Source organism: Heptranchias perlo, chromosome 20 (assembly GCF_035084215.1).
Source record: "Heptranchias perlo isolate sHepPer1 chromosome 20, sHepPer1.hap1, whole genome shotgun sequence".
In the NCBI taxonomy this organism is placed as follows: domain Eukaryota; kingdom Metazoa; phylum Chordata; class Chondrichthyes; order Hexanchiformes; family Hexanchidae; genus Heptranchias; species Heptranchias perlo.
In genome coordinates, this window is record NC_090344.1 from 23,851,132 (window position 1) to 23,870,374 (window position 19,243).

Below are 19,243 nucleotides of genomic sequence, written 5' to 3' on the forward strand. Positions count from 1 at the left end.
TTCCAGAAGGCATTTGATAAGGTCCCACATAAGAGATTGTTAGCGAAGATAGAAGCCCATGGAATCGAAGGAAAAGTACGGACTTTGTTAGAAAGTTGGCTGAGCGAAAGGCGACAGAGAGTAGGGATGGGTAGGTACTCACATTGGCAGGATGTGACCAGTGGAGTCCCGCAGGGATCTGTCTTAGGGCCTCAATTATTTACAATATGCATTAAAGACTTAGATGAAGGCATCGAAAGTCTCATATCTAAGTTTGCCGATGACATAAAGATTGGTGACATTGTAAGCAATGTAGATGAAAACATAAAATTACAAAGCGATATTGATAGATTAGATGAATGGGCAAAACTGTGGCAAATGGAATTCAATGTAGACAAATGTGAGGTCATCCACTTTGGATCAAAAAAGGATCGAACAGGGTACTTTCTAAATGGTAAAAAGTTAAAAACAGTGAATGTCCAAAGGGACTTAAGGGTTCAGGTACATAGATCATTGAAGTGTCATGATCAGGTGCAGAAAATAATCAAGAAGGCTAATGGAATGCTGGCCTTTATAACTAGAGGACTGGAGTACAAGGAGGCAGAAGTTATGCCAGAGCCGTACAAAACCCTGGTTAGACCAAACCTGGAGTACTGTGTGCAGTTTTGGGCACCGCACCTTCGGAAGGACATATTGGCCTTGGAGGCAGTGCAGCGTAGGTTTACTAGAATGATACCCGGACTTCAAGGGTTAAGTTACGAGGAGAGATTACACAAATTGGGGTTGCATTCTCTAGAGTTTCGAAGGTTAAGGGGTGATCTGATCGAAGTTTATTAGGGGAACAGATAGGGTGGATAGAGAGAAACTATTTCCACTGATTGGGGATTCTAGGAGTAGATGGCACAGTCTAAAAATTAGAACCAGACCTTTCAGGAGTGAGATTAGAAAACATTTCTACTAACAAAGTGTTGTAGAGGTTTGGAACTCTCTTCCGCAAACGGCAATTAATACTAGCTCAATTGCTAAATTTAAATCTGAGATAGACAGTTTTTTTTTTGGCAACCAAAGGTATTAAGGGATATGGGCCATCGCCAGGTATATGGAGTTAGATCACAGATCAGCCATGATCTTATCATATGGCAGAGCAGGAACGAGTGGCTGAATGGCCTATTCCTGTCCCTATGTTGCATTCCCTGGAATTCAGAAGATTAAGGGGTGATTTGATCGAAGTTTCAAGATATTAAGGGGAACTGAAGGGGTAGATAGAGAGAAACTATTTCCGCTGGTTGGGGAGTCTAGGATTAGGGAACATAGCGTAAAAATTAGAGCCAGGACTTTCAGGAATAAAGTTAGGAAACACTTCTACACGCAAAGGTTGGTGGAAGTTTGGAACACGGTTCAGCAAACGGCAGTTGAAGCTACCTCAATTTTTAATTTTAAATCTTAGATTGATAGGTTTTGTTAACCGAAGTTACGAAGAGATATGGGGCTGAGGCGGTTATAGCGAGTCAGGTCACAGGTCAGACATTTTTTAAATAGTCATGGAATGTGGGCGTCGTTGGCAAGGCCAGCATTTATTGTCCATCCATAACTGCCCTTGGGAAGGTGGTCGTGAGCCGTCATCTTCAACCGCTGAAGTCCGTGTGGTGAAGGTTCTCCCACAGTGCTGTTAGGTTGGGAGTTCCAGGATTTTTACCCAGTGACGACGAAGGAACGGCGATATATTTCCAAGTCGAGACGGGGTGTGAATTGCAGAGGAACGTGCAGGCGGTTTTGTTCCCATGTGCCTGCTGCTCTTTTCCTTCCAGGTGGTAGAGGTCGTGGGTTTGGGAGGTGCTGTCGAAGAAGCCTTGGCGAGTTGCTGCAGTCCACCTTGTGTTATGGTACACACTGCAGCCACTGTGCACCGGTGGTGAAGGGAGTGAATGTTTAGTGTGGTGGATGGGGTGCCAATCAAGCGGGCTGCTTTGTCCTGGATGGTGTCGAGCTTCTTGAGTGTTGTTGGAGCTGTACCCATCCAGGCAAGTGGAGATTATTCCATCACCTTCCTGACTTATGCCTTGTCGATGGTGGAAAGGCTTTGGAGAATGAGGAGGTGATTCACTCGCCACAGAATACCCAGCCGCTGACCTGCTCTTGTCGCCAGAGTATTTATGTGGTTGGTCCAGTTAAGTTTCTGATCAGTTGTCACCCCCAGGATGTTGATTTGAGTGATTCTGCGATGGTAATGTCGTTGAAAGTCAAGGCGAGGTGGTTCGAAAGTCTCTTGACTGGCACTTGTCTGGCGCGAATGTTACTTGCCACTTATGAGCCCAAGCCTGGATGTTGTCCAGGTCTTGCTGCATGCGGGCTCGGACGGCTTCATTATCTGAGGGGTTGCGAATGGAAATGAACACTGTGCAATCATCAGCGAACATCCCCATTTCTGACGTTATGATGAAGGGAAGGTCATTGATGAAGCAGCTGAAGATGGTTGGGCTTCGGACACTGCCCTGAGGAACTCCTGCAGCAATGTTCTGGGGCTGAGATGATTGGCCTCCAACAAACTCTACCATCTTCCTTTGTGCTCGGTATGACTCCAGCCACTGGAGAGTTTTCTCCCTGATTCCCATTGACTTCAAATTTACTCGGGCTTCTTGATGTCACACTTGGTCAAATGCTGCCTTGCTGTCAAGGCAGTCACTTTCACCTCACCTCTGGAATTCAGCTCTTTTGTCCATGGTAGGACCAAGGCTGTCATGAGATCTGGAGCCTATTTGTCCTGGTGGAACCCAAACTGAGCATCGGTGAGCAGGTTATTGGTGAGTAAGTGCCGCTTGATAGCACTGTCGACGACACCTTCCATCACTTTGCTGATGATTGAGAGCAGACTGATGGTGCGGCAATTGGTCGGATTCTATTTGTCCTGCTTTTTGTGGACTTAATAGCAGAACAGGCTCGATGGGCGAAATGGCCGACTCCTGTTCCCGTGTTCCTCATTGGTGCAGAATGTAAAACGATCCTGCATTGGCCAGGTATCAAAACCGGGTCGCATGATAAGCAGGCGAGAATTCAACGCCAATACCACCAATCCTCGTATGGCCATTTGCTGCATGTGTCCATTTGGAATCCTGTTTGAAAGCACATGTAGTCTGACGGAGGCCCTGTGATAACCCCCCGCAGTCTGACCGACAGCTGTGCAAGAACTGCTTTGTGCAGCTGCAATAGCCCAGTGTTTGAAGCGTTAGACTCACACCCCACTCGGGTTTTCTTGCCCCGGTTTGAATTCTACTCGGTGAGTTAATGTTTAACGATCTGTTCAATGTCCAAATGAATAAACTAGAGCTAATTGACCGCGTTTACATTTTTCAAAGCTGGAGAGCCATTCCGCCGTGGCGGGCGACCAATGCTTTCTTTCAAGATTTCAAGACACGAGAAGGAATATCTCCCAATCAGCAATTTAAATTCTTCTAGATTGCAGAACCTGGCATTTATACTCTTTGTTTATTTCCTTGCATTTCTGTATCTGTCACTGATTCTGTCTCTTGTCGATAAGTGTTTAATTTTTTACATAAATTATTCATGTGTATAATTTATTATATAATAATTCATGTGTTTAATTTATTATCTAAACAATTCAATTGTTTAACTTATATAAATAATTCAATAGTTTAACTTAATATATCAATAATTGAATTGTTTAATGTATTATTTTATGACATTGTTTAATTGATTGCATAAAAACTTCGTGTTTAATTTATCATATAAATAATTCATTTAAAAAAATTGTTATATCATCAAATGTTTAATTTATTATATAAAGAACACAAGTCTTTCATTTGTTAATATAAAATTCAATTGTTTAATTTCTTTTATAATAATTTGTGTTTAATTTATTACATAAATAATTCAATAGCTTAATTGGTTATCTAAATAATTCAATTGATTAATTTATTATATGAATAGTTCAATCCTTTAATTTTATATATAAATAATTCAATAGTTTATTTTATCATATCAATAATTCAATTGTTTAATTTATTATATAAAGACAAGTGTTTAATTTATTATATAAATAATTCAATTGTTTAATTTATAGTCTAAAAAATGTAATTGTTTCATTTATTATATAATTTATTCAAGTGTTTAGTTTTTATACAAACACTTCAAATGTTTAATTATCAAAATAATTAAAATGTTTAATTTATTATAAAAATAACTCAATAGTTTGTTATATAAATAATTCAATAGTTTAATTTATTAAATAAATAATTAATTAGTTTAATTTATTATCGAAATAATTCAATTGATTTATTTATTATATAAATAATTCAAGTGTATAATTTATTATATAAATAATTCACGTGTTTAATTGTTATGAATAAATTAAAAAAATAATTGTATAATCAATTAAAGGGTTCAATTTATTATACAAATAATTCAATCGTTTAATTTATTATCCAAATAATTCAATTGATAGAATTCTCAGGCTTCCTTGAATGGTGAAAACTGATCTAACCAGCAACACCAGCTGGCTGAGACGGTAGGAAAAGTAAAGTTAAAACCCAGCTGATGAGTTCGTAGCCAATGTCTCCACATTTATGGAGCTTCAGAGCACTTCATTCTGCAAAAAGATCACTATAAATCAAGTCGTACATTCAAAACGAATTTGGTGAAGAGAGGTTAATATTGTTGACTTGAAATAATAAGTGTTGAATCTGATATCGCTGCACATCATATATTGTAGAAGAAAGCGAGAATGGACGGATACTGTGTTCTGGAAGGATGGCTGATCGGCTGCGTGACAGCGAAATTTTACATTGGCTGCACGGCTCTGTTGCCAGTTGATCTTTGGATCTGATTCCCGCTAAGGCAGTTTCACTGGTTCAAATCCTGGAGCTCTTACTCACTTTCACTGGATTTCCCACTAAAGCCCAAATAAAGTTTCACTCTCTTCGATCCTCCATAAATCCTGTTGTCGCAGCCTCTCTCACTCCGGCAGCTGGAGAACAGCGGAAAACTGATGGGTTTGTTGTCGCATCTGGAATGCGGTTTTGAACTGTTGTTATTCGCCGAGACAGCGCTGCTGGAGCCTTTAATGATCTCGTTCAGTGAAGAGAGACTGGCAGGCGGCTCCCAGACAGGGCTCAGGCCGGGACCGGGCAGCGACTGGATGAGAAAGCGGAACTGTTGCTGTTGCTGCTTCCGCGTCTGGAAGTCCCTGCGGCGGTCGGTACTGATCTCCCTCTTATGGATACGGCTCCATTTATTGGATGTGGACCGCGTGGCGCAACGGTTGCGCGTCTGACTCTAGATTAGAAGGATGCGTGTTCAAATCACGTCGAGGTCATTGCGTTTTCACAGGGATTAAGTGTCTCTCTGCTTTATAGCGGGACCGTCTTTTTGGGATGGGCTGTTCACTGTTTGTAAAATAATAATTATTGTGGAATCATTGAATGGACACAGTACAGAAGGAGGCCATTCGACCTATCGAACCCATGCCGGCATTATGTAAGAGCAATCCAGTCAGGCCCTTTCCCGGTAGCCCTGCATTTTTTCCCCTTCAAGTATTTATCAAATTCCTTTTTAAAAGCCACGATTGAATCTGCTTCCAACACCCTTTCAGGCAGCGCATTCAAGATTATAATTATTCGTTGCGTAAAAATGTTTTTCCTCATGTCGCCTTTGCTTCTTTTGCCAATCACCTTAAATCTGTGTCCTCTGGTTTCCGACTCTTCCGCCAATGGGAACAGCTTCTCTTTATTTACTTTATCTGAACCCTTCATGACTTTGAAAACTTCTATCAAATCTCCTCTGAACCTTCTCTGCTCCAAGGGAACAATCCCAGCACGCGGCAAATGCGGTCAATTTGCTCTAATTCATTTATTTGAGCATTAAACAGACCTTTAACCAGTGGTGCTGTTTTATGGAAGCGTGAGCTGGTGGTCAAAGGTGCGTGGATCCAATGTCTGGGGTGTTTCTGGGTTCAAATTTCACCACTGATAGAATTTTTGGCAATGTTCATTTTGACCTGTTCACAGAAAACCCGATTGGAATGCGAAGGAGCAGAGGATGTGAAAGAAGCTGAAAGTGAAAGTGCAGATATTATTTTCATCACGGGGACAGGACACGTTTCCACAGGTAAGGACATTTTATGTTCAGATTCTTTCCAGCAGAGTGGGACAGGTGATCAGAGTGACCGGGCTCTAGTGGTGCAATCGGTCAGTGCGCCGTCTTTTTATGCCGTAGATTCCAGGGAAATGCCGGGGTTTTTAATTCGAGTCTCATCTAGATCAAACAATCCTTTTCCTTATGAACATTTCGACCGGAGTTGAAGGTACAATTGGTGTGTTCCAAAATGCATCTACTTATTTGAATTGCCATGTGGTTCCTCCGGACTACGCTGTTACAATAGCAGATGAGATGTTTAGTATTACTTGTTTACAGGAGGGAGGCTGTGGTTTTGGAGACGAAAACTATGATTTTCATCCATTTACAAATCGTGGGATTTAACTGGAGCTTTAAACCAGCGCCTTAGACCGCTCAGCCAGGATACTTTCCATCCTACACTTCAGGAGCTAGTTTTACAGGAATAGAATTACTGCAAGCGAGAATTCCACCCCTCAAGCACCAATGCTCGCACGGCAGCAGAATGCATGTGTCCAGTAAATTTCTCCGCATCGTGATAACATACACTCTACCATAGGTATACTTTAATCAAATTAGTGTTTTGTTTCACTCTGAGTGCGAAGAGACATTAATGTGTCGACATTGGTTGCATCAGCTGGATTGCCCCTTTACTTTTCCTACCGTCTCATTATTTTATTTCTTTACCCTTCTCTGCTAGTGTTGCAGGTTAGATCAGCCTTCCCCGTTCAAGGAAGCCTGAGAAGTCCATTGGGGACAGCACAGAGAGAGAAAAGCTTAAAGACAGGGAGAGATAGAGCGGGCCCAGGGGCTGAGTGGCTGGGTCCTGCTCCTACTTCTTGTGTTCTTTAGATTTGAAGTTCGGATCAGATCAGCCATGATCTGATTGAATTGTGGAGCAGGCTCGAGGGGCCGATTAGCCTACTCCTGCTCTTATTTCTTATGTTCTTATGTGATGAATGCAAAGAAAATAAAGTTTATAAATGTCAGGTGTAGCAAACTAGCAGAATTTAAGTTACAGATTCCTTCTCGGGTCTTGAAATCTTGCAAGAGAAGTTTTAACATCCAATTGAAAGCACCGGCCACGCTGTTGTATCTCTCCTGCTGAAAGAGAGGTAAATACGGTTAATTAACTGTTTGAGCATTGACGAGATCTGTAAATGGTCGCGCTACCAGCAGAATTCAAACCGAGGCAGGAAAACCCCCTTGGAATTTTGAGCCCAACTCTTTCACCACTCAGTCATCGCAGCTGAAAACGGCATGTTCGTTCAGATAGAATTCCAAATGGACACATGCAGGAATGATTGGTACAAGCATTGGTGGTTCAGGGGTAGAATTCTCGCCTGCCACGCTGGAGACCCGGGTTCGATTCCCGGCCAATGCATCGGCATTTTGCACCAAAAAGTACCACCGGAACAGGGTCAATTGGCCACTGTTCAAAGGTCGGTTTCATGCCAAAATGAATGAAGTGGAACGAAGTGACCGCATTTTCCCGGTACTGGGGTTGTTCTCCTTGGAGCAGTGAAAGTTCAGAGGAGATTTGAGAGAAGTTTTCAAAGCCATGAAGGGTTCAGAAGAAATCAATCAAGAGAAGCTGTTCTAATTGGCGGAAGGGTCGGGAACCAGAGGACACAGATTTGAGGTGTTTGGCAAAAGAACCAAAGGCGACATGAGGAAAAACTTTTTTATTCAGCGAATAGTTATGATCTGGAATGCGCTGCCTGAAAGGATGTTGGAAGCAGATTCAATCGTAGCTTTCAAAAAGGAGTTTGATAAATACTTGAAGGGGAAAATGCAGGGCCACGGGGAATGGGACTAACCGGATTGGTCTTACAAAAGGCAGGTACGGGATTGATGGGTCGGATGGTCCAGATGTCCAGATGGTCCATTCTATGATTCTATGATAATTATTAATCTTAGAGTAAATGATCCTCTGACGAAGAATGATCATAATATGATAGAATTTCATATTGAGTTGAGAGTGCTGTCGTTAGTTCCGAAACTAGGCTCTTAAATTTAAACAAAGCCAATTAAGTAGTTATCAGTGGCAAGTTCGCTAAGGTAGTTTGGGAAATTAAATTAAAAATATGTTTGGAGATAAGCAATGGCGAACATTTAAAGAAATAATTCATAATTCTCAACGAAAATACATTCCCTTGAGGATTAAAAACTTCACCAGAAAAGTGGTACAACCTTGGTTAACTGGAGAAATTAAGGGTAGTATTAGGTTAAAAGAAGAGGCTTACAATGTTGCCATAAAGAATAGTAGACTGAGGATTTGAAGAGTTTTAGAAATGAGCAAATGAGGACCAAGAAACTGATAAAAAGGGAGAAAATAGGATGAGGGTAAACCAGAAAGAAATATAAAAATGGATTGTAAGAATTCTACAAGTGTATATAAAGGTAGAGATTAGCGAAAGTAAACATTGGTCCCTTGGAGGCAGAGACAGGAGAAATTATATTCGGGAATAAGGAAATGGCAGAGACGTTAAACAACTACTTTTATCTTTCTTCACAGTAGAATACACAAAAAACATACCAGAAATAGTGGGGAATCAAGGGGCTGATGAGAATGAGGAACTTAAAGTAATTAAGGTTAGTAAAGAAAAAGTACTGGTGAAATTAATGGGACTAAAAGCCAACAAATCCCCTGGACCTGATGACCTACATCCTAGGGTTTTAAAAGAGGTGGCTGTAGATAGAGTGGATGCATTGGTTTCGATGTTCCAGAATTCCCAAGATTCTAGAACTGTCCCCGTGGATTAGAAGGTAGCAAATATAACCCCAAAGGAGGAAGGGAGAAAACAGGGAACTGCAGGCCATTTAGCCTGACAATAGTAGTAGGTAAAATGCTAGGATGTATTACTAGGGGCGTGGTTACAGGACACTTAGAAAATCATAATATGATTAGTCACATGCAATACGGATTTATGAAAGGCAATTAGTGTTTAACAAATCTATTAGAGCTTTTGAGGCTGTAACTAGCAGGGTAGATAAAGAAGAACCAGTGGATGTAGTATATTTGGATTTTCAAAAGGTATTCGATCCGGTTCCACATAAGAGGTTGGTACACAAGATTAATGCTCATGGGATCATGGGTGATACATTAACATGTATTGAGGATTGGTCGACGGACAGAAAACAGAAAGTCGGAATAAATAGGTCATTTTCGGATTGGCTGGCTGTAACTCATGTGGTGCCGTGAGCATCAGTGCTTGGGCCTGAGCTATTTACAATCGAAATTAATGACTTAGATGAGGCGACCGAACGTAATATATCCAAGTTTGCTGAAAATACAATGTTGGTGGGTAAGTAAGCTGTGAGGAGGACGCAAAGAGAATGCAAAGTGATATGGAAAGGTTGGGTGTATGGGCGAGAAGGTGGCAAATTAAGTATAAAGTGGGGAAATCTGAGGTTATTTACTTTGCGAGGAATATAAAAGCAGAATAACTTTTAAAAGGTGAGAGACTGAGCAATGTTGGTATTCAGGGTGATTTGGCTGTCCTTGTACACGGACCACAGAAAGTTAACATGCAGGTGCAGCAAGCAATTAGGAAAGCAAATGATATGTTGGCCTTTATTGCAAGGGCTTTGGATTCCAAGGATAAGAAAGTCTTGCTGCAATTATATTGGGTTTTGGTGAGACCACACCTGGAGTACTGTGTACAGGTTTGATCTCCTTACCTGTGGAACGATATACTTGCCTGAGAGTGAGGGCAACAAAGGTTCACTAGATTGATTCCTGGGATGAGATGTTTGCCCTCTGAGGAGAGGTTGAGTAGAATGGCCCGATATTCACTGGAGTTTAGAATAATGAGATGATCTCATTGATATGTATAAAATTCTTAGAGGGTGTGACTGCTTGATGCTGGGAGGCTGCTTTCCCTAGCTGGAGAGTCTACAAGTGACGGTCATAATCTCAAGATGAGGGGCCAGCTATTTAGCACAGAGATGGCAAATAAATTCTTCACTGAGAGGGTTGTGAATCATTGGAATTCTCTACCCCAGAAGACTGTGGATGCTGAATCGTTGAGTATATTCAAAACTGAGATTGATAGATTTTTGGACACTAAAGGAATCAAGGGATATGGGGGTAGGTCGGGAAAGTGGAGGTGAGTTCGAAGATCATCCATGATCTTATAAAATGGCGGAGGAGGTTCGAGGGACGCTGTCGCCTGCTCCTGCTGATTTTGGTCCGCTGGAAAGGCAGAACTTGCCAGCTGCTTTAAAAGATTTCGCCTGAACAGGGACTTGAACCCTGGACCCTCAGATCACTACCTGTTTTAAAAGTCTGATGCTCTACCGACTGAGCTCCCCAGGCTCGTTGTTGGACTTGCTTCCATCATGCGGGTTCATGGTAGGACTGTGAATTATCCCTTGTCGCTGTTGAACAAGGGTGAGGGTCCGTTTTCTCAAATTCTCAGCAACGTGTTGAGGAGAATCTTTGTTTCTGTTGAACATGATGTAAGAAACATGGACAGCGAACTCGTGAGATTACAATTCTTCTTGTTTGTATCAAATATCTTGCATTCCTTAGCAGCAATTAAAAAAAACATTTTACCCAATGGCTCAAAAGCTAAACTTGTTCCACACGGGAGCTGGAAAAGGCCTCTCGACATTTCAGCCGATCAACAATTGAAAGCTGAATAATTTCACCCGTTACACCGTGACACCAGGCAGCAGATTTGCCTCCCGAATTTTCTCTACACGACACTTCAAACCGATGAATACCTGATTCACGGAAAGAAGAATTGTGTTTTTGGTTCTTTAGATTTAAAGATCTCGTGCCGGCCCCTTCACCATTTCAGCTGTGGCCAATCGCCCCCTCTCTCTCCCATATACAAGTAAACTGGCACTTGCTATTGCAACACGATAGGCCAGAGGACCCTTAGTGCCCACATGGGGACACGAAGAAATCGATGCGTTATGGAAGATACCGGTTGTACCTTGAACTCTGGTCAAAATGTTCAGAAGCAAAAGACTCAATTACTTCAGGTGAGGCTGAAACTCACAACCTCGGCATTTCTCGAGTGGAAATAACGCGCGCTGGCCGATTGCACCACTGGAGCCGCGCACGGTCTGTGTCACCAGTGCTCCCATCAAACAGCTTCGTGATCTTCCCCACACAGAAGCCTCCAACCAAGAGGAGCTTCGTTAAACATCAGCAGTGACCTTGAAAAGCCGTGGAATCTGAAACAAAACCCCAGAAGGTAAGAACTTTTAATTATATTATTATTGTTAAATGAAGGACAATTATTTTCATGATACTTTGAGGATTTTTCTAAAGTGGGAGCTGAAACTAAGAAACTCTCTCTGGGCTACCGTTGTTGAAGAGATGGGCCTTATTTCGTTTGAAAACCGAGGTTCGGAACTTTCTCATGGAGAAGTGTGACAGAAGATTGTGGTTAGTGGCAGTTGCCGGGGAGATCGAGAGGAGAGGGAGAAAAGTCAAAGTCACAGTTGTGACAGCTCAAGTGTTCTGCTTATCTGTAATATTTCAAAAGTAATGTACAGCACAGGGCAAACTGATTTGCGATCGGTTGTGAAAAATACAACAGTCTGAACCCCCAAAAGAATGTGATGTGTCGCTGATAGATATTAATGAGAGGAGGTGGGCACCAGTGCCATTCCGTGGCTTACTTGGTTAAAACACCTGATTAATAAATAAGCGACCCTGGGTTCAATTTGCATTGGTGCTTTTGTATAATTTATGATGTTTGGTGAATTTGAGTAGAAAAATATGTCGTGCGGTATTTGTATTTTGTTTAGGAGCCAACACGGAACTGATCAGAATGTCTCTTCAAAAATGTCCTTTCATTATACAGACAGACCTCTCATAGAATGTAACCGTGACACGTCAATGTAAGGAAACTTTCTTGTTTCTGGGCTCGTTGAGGTCGGGGTACAATTCTCGATTCGAGGTTTATACCCCGGAGAAGCTCTAACTTAGGCCTAGACTTTTGATCTTGAGACGCGGTTCAAATTTTTGCAAAGAGCCAACAGAAGTCACCAAGTCAATCCACCTGAATCTAAGTGGTTTCGGAAGAAGTTCAATTCCAGCAATCAGGACTTTAAAGGCAACTCAATGACGGACAATTTCATTGAACGAGCTTTCTTTGGAATTGTCTTCGACCTTGAAACCGCTCTGGGCTTTCATCTCACTGAAGCAGAGGTTGGCCGCTTTGTATCAGTGAGCATGTCGGTGACGAGGTTCGCTTTGATATTGATCGCTTACAAATTTTAAAATTTCACCAAGCCTCAGGGAAAAGAAACCGAGAATCGAATTGTCCCTGTAAGTGATGAATTGAAGGGATTGGTGCTCCAAGCAGATCTGGAAAATGCACAGTGCTGTCGCTCAGGAGTTCCAAATCCACCCTCCAGCCACTCGGCTTTACTCTGGCCCAGTTTCACCACCCTGAAATCGAGCATTTTTCTAGCACATTTCTCTTAACTTCATAGTTGCTGGTTTAAGAGTGAAGGCCGGTTCGTTGGATTTTCAATCCTGCAAGATTCAACCATTCATTTTGGAAAAGTAAACTGACAGCACATAACTGTAGGCACAAGATTTAGCTCCGTGAGTTACTGGTTTAGCAGGTAATGTATTTACCTGTTTCAACGGTGCTATCGGATAGCGCGATAGTTCGATCCCTTGTTTGATTATGATTTTGATTTTTATTTTTCCTAAGGATTCATCGCCTCAAAATTCCAGGGTTTCATTGTGTGTTTTATCTGCAAGAAAATGTACCGTGATCATTGCCAGCTGAGCAGGACTGATATTCCACCATTCACCCTGTGGTCTGAGAGCAGGCACATGAATCATTTTAAGAAATGGAACATTGGCTTCACGGAAATCACAATTCATCTTGACAGACAAGGTCCCGAAAGGCTAATTCGCTGTGACATGGAGATTTCTGTAGTTAGCGAGACCAGACTGTTTCTATGTTTAGAGAACAAATGTCACACCCTTTATTTTGGAAAAGCAAAACGGTGCGGATTTTATTCATCGCCCGATGCCTTTCGTGTTGTGTCAGATGTTTCGCGTTGCGTCACTTTCATCTTAATCGCATAACCGGTTATGGCCTTTCCTGTGATAAATGGCGACAATTGCCTGTTAATGATAAATTTAACAACGGCTGCACCAGATTCCTGGTGTCAGAAGCTCTGAACTTTTATTCCTACTCTTAAGATACAGTCTGTAAAATGATGAAATTTCATCACCTGCGAAGCACAAAAACCTTTTTGACTGTCTCGGCAATCAGGTCAGCATCACATTCAGTCTGAAATAGAAAGTTATCGTTTAATTAATGGTGATTAAAAGTGATTCAACTACGAACAGGGTTTAATTATCTTCATGTAATAAATTTACCAAGGTCATGACTCTTGTTTAAGTCAATTTCTTGACCGGGAATCGAATCACGCGGCGGTGAGAGCGCCGAATCCGAACCAAGATTCTGCCGCGGAGCTCCCAAAATTCCGCACCAGGCACTGTGGAACTGATAACATTTATTTTTTCTTTCACTCTTTCGTGATTCATTCAGCTCTGTGTTTAATCTCAGGCCTCTTATCTCTCCTTTCTTTTCAGCTTCTGACTGCGGATATTCCTCTGGTGAAACATGAATAATATATAATATCAGCTGGATTGGACCTTTACTTTTCCAACCGTCTCAGTCAATTTTTTCTTTACACTTTTCTGCTGGAGTTGCAGGTTCGAACAGCCTTTGCCGTTCAAGGCTTCCTGAGAAGTTCGTGAGGGGAAAATCACAGTCAAGAGGCAGAGACAGGGAGGGAGAGATAGAGAGATGAAAGGATAGAAAAATACAATAAATAACAAGTTCTGCGAACGAGCAGAACTTAAGGTGGATCTTGAGAAAGAGTCCTTCACGTGACTTGAAATCTTGCAACAGACCATTGGGCACCCGATTAAAAGCACTTGCTGCGCTGGACTATCTCTCTGCGAGGTGGAAATGCGGTCAGTTAGCTCCAGTTCATATTTATTTGAGCTTTAAACAGTAGCACTGCGAGCAAGATTCAAAACTGCGTAGGAAAACACGGTTAGATTTTAAAACTAACGCCTTAACCACTCGACCATCGCAGCTGCAAGCGGATGTTTCTGCACGGCTGTCGATCAGAATGCGTAGGGTTATCGCAGGAGATATTGACACTGTATGATCTTTCAGACTGGTATGCAACTGGACCCAAACAACCAAATACAGTGCGGATATTGCTGGTCCAGTGGTGGAATTCTCGTCTGGCGCTTGAGCGGCCCGGTTTTGGGTCTGGGCCAATGAAGCAGCATTTCCATTCTGTTCCGATGAAATCGCGTGAATTGGGTTTAATTGATATTCAGCTTCAATCTGCGCACCATCTTGAGACATTTTCTTTTCTCACTGCGCATTGCATCAACAAATCCTCTGCATTCTGTCCTCTGGTGCTCAAACATGCTTCGGAATTAAGTAAATCCTGCTTTCTCCACCGCTGAAAAGATGTGAGGAGGCAATTCGTGCATTTTCACTAAAATGGATAAAACAACAGGGCTCTTCGAGGATTTGAACCCGGGACCTCCCACGCAGCAATCAGTGAAACGCCCAAAACAAGAATCAGACCCTTGGACCAGGCATTGCAGCAATGCCGTACAGCCAGTGTAAAATGTCGCTGCCACCCACAGCCGACCAGCTACCCTGTCAGACCGCTTCTGTCCATCCAATCTCACTTTCTATTCCAATGTGCAGCAATGTCATGTTGTACACTCACTATTTCAAGTCAACAATATCAGCTTCCCTTTACCATATTCATTTGAATATACGAATTGTATTTTCAAATAAGACTTTGCAGAAATTGTTGCTCTGAAGCTGCATTGTTTTCTGTCTCGGCATCCGTAGATTATACACTCGACCACAAGTATACTGTACTCAGATGCTGATGTTTTCCCTGCGAGGGCGAAGAGTCATTAATGCGTAGACATTAGTTACAAATTCATCAGCTGGGCTGCACCGTTGCTTTTCCTACCGTCTCAGCCTTTCTTTCTTTACCCTTCTCTGCCCGTGTTGCAGATTCGATCAGCTTTGGCTGTTGAAGGAAGCCTGAGAAGTCCATCGGAGGAAAAGACAGAGTGTCAAGAGACAGGGAGAGCTTCTAAGAGTTTCTAAAATTGAAGAGAGTAGCAAAAGTAAATGTGAGTCCAATAGAGGCTGAGACAGGAGAAATTATAATGGGGAATATGGAAATGACGGATGCGTTAGACAGATATTTTCTACCTGTCTTCACAGTAGAAGACACCAAAAGCATACCAGAAATAGTGGGGAACTAAGGGACGAACGAGAATGAAGAACTTAAAGTCATTAATATCAGTCGAGAAAAACTACTTGAGAAACCAATGGGAGTGAAAGCCGATACACCCCCTGGACTTGATGGCCTACATCCGACGGCTCTAAAAGAAGTAGCTGAAGAGATAATGGATGCATTGGTTATGATCTTCCAAAATTCCCTAGATTCGAGATTGGTCCCAGCGGATTGCAAGGTAGTAAATGTGATCCCGATATTCACGAAAGGAGGGAGAATGAAAACAGGGAACTACAGGCCAGTTAGTCTGACATTCAATAGTAGTGAAAATGCTGGAACCCATTATTAAGGAAGCAGTAACAGGGCACTTAGAACATCATAATATGGTTAGGCAGAGTCAATTTAGTGTTATGAAAGGGAAATCGTGTTTGACGAATTTATTCGCGTTTTTTTGAGGATGTAACTACCAGAGTAGATAAAGAGGAACCAGTGGATGCAGTATATTTGGATTAAAAGGCATTCAATAAGGTGCCACATAAAAGGTCGTTATGTAAGATAAGGGCTCATGGGATTGGGGTTAACATATTAGCATAGATGGAGGATTGGTTAACGGACAGAAAACAGAGAATAGGGATGAACGTGTCATTTTCATATTTGAAGGCTGTAACTCGTGGGGTACTGCAAGGGTCGGTGCTTGGGCCTCAGCTATTTACAATCTATATTAATGATTCGATGAAGTGACCAGTGTAATGTATCCAAATTTGATGATGATAAAGATCGAGATGGAAAAGTAAGCTGTGAGGAGGACACAAAGAGTTTGTAAAGGGATACAGATAGGTTAAGTGATTGGGCAGGAATGTGGCAGGTGAGGTATAATGCGAGGTCATTCACTTTGATAGCAAGGATAGAAAACATAATATTTTTTAAATGGTGAGATACTATTAAATGTTGGTGTACAGAAAGACTTTGGTGACCTCGTACAAGAAACACAAAAAGTTGCAGGTTCAACAAGCAGTTAGGGAAGCAAATGGTATTATGGCATTTATTGCAAGGGGATTGGGGTACAAGACCACGGCAGTCTTACCACAATTGCACAGGTCTTTTGTGAGACCATACCTTGAGTTCTGAGTACAGTTTTGGTCTCCTTATCTAAGGAAGAATTTACATGCCTTAGAGGCAGTGCAATGAAGGTTCACTGGATTAATTCCTGGGATGAGAGGGCTGTGCTATGAGGAGAGGTTGAGTAGAATTGGCCTATTCTTTCTGGAGTTTAGAAGGATGAATGGTGATCTCATTGAAACGGATAAGATTCTGAGGGGACTTGACATGATAGATGCTGTGATATTGTTTCCCCTGACTGGAGAGTCTAGAACTGAGGGTCATAGTCGCAGGATAAGGGGTCGGCCATTTAAGACTGAGGTGAGAAGGAATTTCTTCACTCAGAAAGTTGTAAATCTTTAAAATTCTCGACGCCACAGGGATGTGGATGCTGAGTCGTTGAATATATCCAAGGCGGAGATAGACAGATTTTTGGACTCTACGGGATCAAGGGATGTGGGGATCGGGCAGGGAAGTTTAGTTGAGCTCGAAGATCAGCCGTGATCTTATTCAATAGTGGAGCAGGCGTGAGGGGCCGTATGGCCTACTCCTTCTCCTATTTCTTGCGTTCTTATGTCAACCCTCGGATGTGGGCCAACAGGTCCAGGGGATTTACCGGCTTTTTAATCCCTTAAGTTTCTCAAGTACTTTTTATCTGCTGATATTAATTACTTTAAATTCTGCACTCTCATTAGCCCCTTGATTCCCCGTTATTTCTGGTATTTTTTGTGTCTTCTACTGTCAAGGCAGATAAAAAAAATATTTGTTTAACATCTCTGCTCATTTCCGAATTTCGCATGATAATTTAACCTGCCTCAGCCTCGAAAGAACCCACGTTTACCTTTACTACTGTCTCCCTTTTTACATACTTGTAGAAGCTCTGACAATCCGTTCTTATATTTCTTTCTGATTTACTTAAAAACCTGCTGTGGACGGATGTCGGGTTTATTTTCTGGAAGGATCAGAAAATCGCCTCCAGCCAAAGGAACAAAGAATAGCTCCGTATTTGTGAAAGGTTAAATGCCAGAATTCAGAATCGAGCCCACGGTTCCAGAAGAGGTGGAGACCAAAAGCATCGCTTGAGACTCGCTCGGCCATGCTAATACCAAAACGAAGATTTACTGACCCTGATTTGCCCAATGAGGCGCCAAGAAAGTTTTCCGTTGTCTGTTTATTAGTGGATTCGGTTGGAAGGCAAAAGGATCCCGCATTAGCCGGAAATCGAAACCGAGTCTCCTTGCTGATAGGTTCTAGACTCCATTGACTTGTGTGTGCTAACGCTTCAGGCAGATGTGGGGGTGTAGCTCAGCGGTAGAGCATTTGACTGCAGATCAAGAGGTCATTGGTTCAAATCCAAGCGCCCCCTCTATCTTTTAATTGTTCACTGTCGGAAGTCATGCAGTCAGTCTGTTCCTGCAGCTGCAGGATTGTTATTGACATTGAGTCCACAGTCGGCCATTTTGCCCACTTGTTCGATGCCAGCGTCCATTCTCCACACAGGCCCTCTTCCTCCCTCGTTCATCGAACCCTTCCATTCCCGTCCCCTCTCCACTTTGAGGGAGTGCCAGAGAGAGATTAATCACCTTCTTAAATATTTCCCACTCCTGTTCTATCTCGTTGTCAATTTTTTTCAACTTCCTCAGTTCTATTCTAATCCGTTCAAAATTAGTTTGTTTCAAATCAATTAATTTGTTATTTGTCTTACTTAAGTATTTCTAAATATTTTACTGAGGAGGGATTGAGGGAGGGAGTGAGTGTGTGAGTGAGGGAGGGAGGAAGTGAGCGAGGGAGGGAGGGAGTGAGTGAGTTCGTGAGCGTTTGAGTGAATGAATGAGTGAAAGCGAGAGGGTGACGGATAGAGCAGGCAGGAACGATGTAATGATAAAAGGGAGACAGGTGGGCAAGAGAGGAATCACTGCTTGATCCAATAATGGAAAAAGAAACGGTGCAGGTAAGAGAAGTAAGTGTCGGAGAACAGCCAGGCACTCGCGGCAAGATTTAAAATAATGATTGAGAAACACAGCCACAAGCCTGTGGCCAGCAATTTCTGTTCGAATCCCGAGGGTCAAACAGAGGCTTTTGAGCATTGTCCACTTTGGACATTCACGGTTTCTTATTTCATGGTTAGGATGTGAATTCTGCAATTTAGACACTTTTCCATTTGATAAACCAACTTCTCTTCCGGAACCTGTAACTGAATCTATCATTTTGGTAGATCGAATCGGGCCAGGACCTACTCCGTTAATGGTAGGGCGTTGGGGAGAGTTATAGAACAAAGAGATCTAGGAGTACAGATTCATAGCTCCTTGAAAGTGGAGTCACAGGTGGATAGGGTGGTGAAGAAGGCATTCGGCATGCTTGGTTTCATTGGTCAGAACATTGAATGCAGGAGTTGGGATGTCTTGTTGAAGTTGTACAGGGCATTGGTGAGGCCACACTTGGAGTACTGTGTACAGTTCTGGTCACCCTATTATAGAAAGGATATTATTTAACTAGAAAGAGTGCAGAAAAGATTTACTAGGATGCTAACGGGACTTGATGGTTTGACTTACAGGGAGAGGTTAGACAGACTGGGACATTTTTCCCTGGAGAGCAGGAGGTTAAGGGGTGATCTTATAGAAGTCTATAAAATAATGAGGGGCATAGATAAGGTCGACAGTCAAAATCTTTTCCCAAAGGTAGGGGAGTCTATAACGAGGGGGCATAGATTTAAGGTGAGAAGGGAGAGATATAATAGGGTCCACAGGGGCAATTTTTTTCA

General features: G+C 42.3%; 3 non-coding genes across 3 annotated transcripts; 2 read left to right on the forward strand and 1 right to left on the reverse strand.

Moving 5' to 3' along the window:
• The first annotated feature begins 7,418 nt into the window (after positions 1 to 7,418).
• Positions 7,419 to 7,489, forward strand: trnag-gcc (transfer RNA glycine (anticodon GCC)). The gene has a single exon. It is a non-coding gene; the product is annotated as a tRNA-Gly (tRNA).
• Positions 7,490 to 10,341: 2,852 nt separating this feature from the next.
• Positions 10,342 to 10,426, reverse strand: trnak-uuu (transfer RNA lysine (anticodon UUU)). The gene is given in 2 exon segments: positions 10,342 to 10,377; positions 10,390 to 10,426. It is a non-coding gene; the product is annotated as a tRNA-Lys (tRNA).
• A 7,350-nt stretch (positions 10,427 to 17,776) lies between these two features.
• trnac-gca (transfer RNA cysteine (anticodon GCA)) lies at positions 17,777 to 17,848 on the forward strand. The gene has a single exon. It is a non-coding gene; the product is annotated as a tRNA-Cys (tRNA).
• Positions 17,849 to 19,243: the final 1,395 nt, after the last annotated feature.